At 33.0% G+C, this 3,805-nt stretch overlaps 1 pseudogene; it reads left to right on the top strand.

Moving 5' to 3' along the window:
* The first annotated feature begins 502 nt into the window (after positions 1-502).
* LOC110220447 (non-selective voltage-gated ion channel VDAC1 pseudogene) lies at positions 503-1,338 on the top strand (annotated as a pseudogene).
* Positions 1,339-3,805: the final 2,467 nt, after the last annotated feature.

The following is a 3,805-nucleotide window of genomic DNA, read 5'->3' as shown; positions in this document are numbered from 1 at the left end:
AAACAGAAGGGTACCAATGCAGGAGTCTGGGATCTGAATAGAAATTTAGAAAAGTTATCTATTATGGATATTTGATAATTAATGAATTAGAAAAGATAGCAGATTACATATTTCTCTTCTGCGTATGGAATTTTTTTTAAAAAAATTAACTTTCTTGGCACAAAAATCTCACAAACAAATGAAGAAAAGAAGAAAAATTAAACATACCCTTTGTTGCCTACCATGAAATAAAACCATATATGATAATGGTTATATGAATAAGTGATTAAAATCATTGAAGATTAAATAATTTAATAATAAAGATAACCTATAACACATAATAGAAACCATGAAAAATTACAATAAGGGAGACAATATACCAAACCTACAGTGATGTGGTTAAACAAATTTTAGGAGAAAATTTATTTCTTTAAACACATTCACCAAGAAAAGAGAAAAAGAGGCTGCCTCTGTGTCTGCCACCTGCTACTGTTCCCACTGTGTCTACTGGGAGAGGAAGAAAATGGGTGTGCCACCTACTTATGCTGACCTTGGAAAATCTGCTAGGGATGTGTTAACTAAAGGCTATGGATTTGGCTTAATAAAATTGGTTCTGAAAACAAAACTTAAGAATGGACTGGAATTTACAAGTTCACTGAGACCAGAAAAGTTTTGGGCAGTTTGGAAACAAAATACAAATGGTCTGAATATGGCTTGACATTCATGGAAAAATGTAACAGACAATACATTGGACAAGGAAGTTACTGCTGAGGATCAGCTTGTACGTGGACTGAAGCTGACCTTTGGTTCATCATTCTCACCTAACTCAGGGAAAAAATGTTAAGATTAAGTGAGGATATAAACAGGAACATACCGATCTTGGCTGTGAGGTGGATTTCAATATTTCTAGACCTTCAACATGAGTTGCTGTGGTAGTTGGCCTTGATGGCTGGTTGGCAGGCTACCAGATGAATTTTGAAACTTCTAAATCTTGCGTGATCCAGAGCAACTTTCCTGTTGGCTAGACTGATAAATTCCAGTTGCACATGAAGGTGAATGATGGCACAGAGTTTGGGTGCTCTATTTATCAGAAGGTGAACAAGAAGTTGGACGCTGCTGTCAACCTAGCCTAGACAGCTGGAAATAGCAACACTCATTTTGGGATAGCAGCCAAATATGAGATTGATCCTGATGCCTCTTTTTCTGCTAAACTGAAAAGTTATAGCCTGGTAGGATTAGGTTACATACACCCAGACTCTAAAAGGAGGTATCAAACTGACATTATCAGCTTCTCTGGATGGTAAGAATGTCTATGCTGGTGGCCACAAGTTTGGTCTAGGACTGGAATATCAAGCATAAAAAAATTGTACAATCATTTAATTAAAAAAAATATTTCAGGATAGCTACTTTCAGAAATTAGTGTATCTTTTCATGTTGTATGTCTGAGATGCAAGTATTGCTCTATATCAATCACATTAGACCTCTAGGTTAAAGATGACACAGCTTTAAATGTTATCCTCTCAGAGATACAGAAGAAACCTGACTCAGAGAAAAGTCCTTTAAGGTCCAGGCTTTTGAGGGGATGTGTGATGATTCCCCCAACAGGTTTCAGAATTCTCTAAGAATTAAAAGGGTACATTGAGCCACCTTTTTATCTAGAGATAGCTGCTAGTGGAAGGCAATGATATGTAGGCAGTTAGTAAATGTGGAGTGATTAAATGAATGACGTTTTGATTTCCTGAGATTACTGAGAGTGCATGGTCCATTGCAGTCAACTTGGCTACATATCTATCCTAAGTGGGTAGAAAGAGGCTCATTCCTTGATGGAGCAAAAACTTTCCCAAAAAGGGGACCCTTTTTAAGTCAAATACTGATGAATTGTTCTGTCCTTGATTAGTTGCCTCTGCCAAAAGTTGTCTATAGAGTCCTTTAGGTGTCCACTTTGTACCATTTTGTTGTGGAGCTAGTTTGATGTGATTAAGTCAGTAATGCAGCACTTAATTCTGTCATTGTGGTTCCATTCAATTTGGCTGTTACATAAAAAGAGGCTGCTAGGACACAGACCCATAAGCAGGGAAGAGTATATGCAACTGTACTCACATAACATCACTTGGAATCAAAATTGGACTTTTCTTGTATTTTCATGCAATTGTTTTTAGCAATCAATGTATACATTTTAGAGTCTTTCATAGAGTCTTTCATATTGTGTGGAATTAGATGCCTTCTCCTCCAAATGCCGTATTTACCACCACTTAAAAATACAACTTGAATAAATATTGAAACCTCAAAAAAGAAAAGAAAACAGAACAGATAAACAAATTGAGAGCGTAACAAAAAATCCTAGAAAACAGCAAATCCGAAAAAGCACAATTAAACACCAGAACAGAAATCACAAAAATCAAAGGAAAAAATTGAAGACAAAAAGCATTCGTTGAAATGATACATAAAACTAGGAGATTTTTTTTTGTACTTTTAAAAAATTTAATAAAGCATATATTTTCCTGCTTTCCTTTTATTTTTAAAAAAGCAAAACAAAGACTTTGCAGCAGTGGAAATGGAATAAAAAAGAATTTCAAAAACAATTTTATCCAAATTATCTGTAATTGAAACTCATAGCAGACTAAATAGATGAATATTTACAAAAATGTAAAATATTCATATTAAATAATGACCTATAAGTGAAGAAATTTGACATACTATAATTGACATACTATAATCCAAACAGGTATTAGTTGCAGGGGCAGGGGGGTATTATAGTGCCAGATGGATTTATAAGTGAATTCTATTTTTTTGCCAGAGTAAAAAAAAAATTAAAATTCTTCCAAATTATTTCTATGACACACATATGATCTAGATGTTTAAACCATGGAAAGGCAAAGAAAAGAAAAAATAAACAAATACCCTTAACAATTTTTATGGAAAAATATTCAGTGAAATATGAGCAAAGAAGTTATAACAATATATGAAATAATTATGAATCATAAACAGCTTGGATTTATACCAAGAATAAATGGTTGATTCACTAGAAGGGAAGTTGTAAGGATAGCGTCCAATTATCAAGTGAGATAATATTTGCAAAGTAACACCTAGCACAATGCCTTGCACATAGTAGGTGCTATATAAATATTTCCCCTTCCCTAATAGATCAAACAGATAACAAAATAAACACATGATTATATCAATAGATATTAAAAAAGACTTATAAAAAAATGCAATGCCTATTTCTATTAAAATAAAAACTCTTGAAAAATTAGGAGTAAATGAATATCCTCAATATGGTGTGTAGTAATACGGTGTGTAGGAGTAAATGAATATCCTTAATATGGTCTACATAAATTTAATAAATAACATTTTCTATAATGATCAAAGACTAGAGGCATTTCCTACAAGATCAGTAGGAAAGCAAAGTATATATTGCATGTGATTATAGATTAAGAGGTTAAAGATTATATTGCCTTGTTTCAATGCCATCTTTTTGCAGATGTGGAAACTGAGGTCTAGATAAGTGACTTTCCTCAGCTTGCCCAGGTAGTAAATGACAGAGGACAAGTCATTTCAATGCAAAAGTCATTTCAATCCAAATTTATGTCATTTTTTTATTGCCCCCATACAATCTTATTCTTCATATACATTATTGATTTGGTTTTTTTTAAGTATGATTATCTGGCATATATATGTTGAATTAAAGTCATGCTTAAATTTGTTCTGCTTTTTTTCTTGGTTCATTTGTTTCATGTACTCAGAAAAGGTTATCCTTTGTTCTTAACCTTTTTTATTGATTTGTTTCCTCTTTTTAATGTTTTTAGTGTCATGATATGAAGCACTT

This window comes from Phascolarctos cinereus, unplaced genomic scaffold (genome assembly GCF_003287225.1).
Source record: "Phascolarctos cinereus isolate Bilbo 61053 unplaced genomic scaffold, phaCin_HiC Scaffold_4;HRSCAF=312, whole genome shotgun sequence".
NCBI lineage: Eukaryota > Metazoa > Chordata > Mammalia > Diprotodontia > Phascolarctidae > Phascolarctos > Phascolarctos cinereus.
This window is presented reverse-complemented; position numbering and strand designations above follow the sequence as displayed.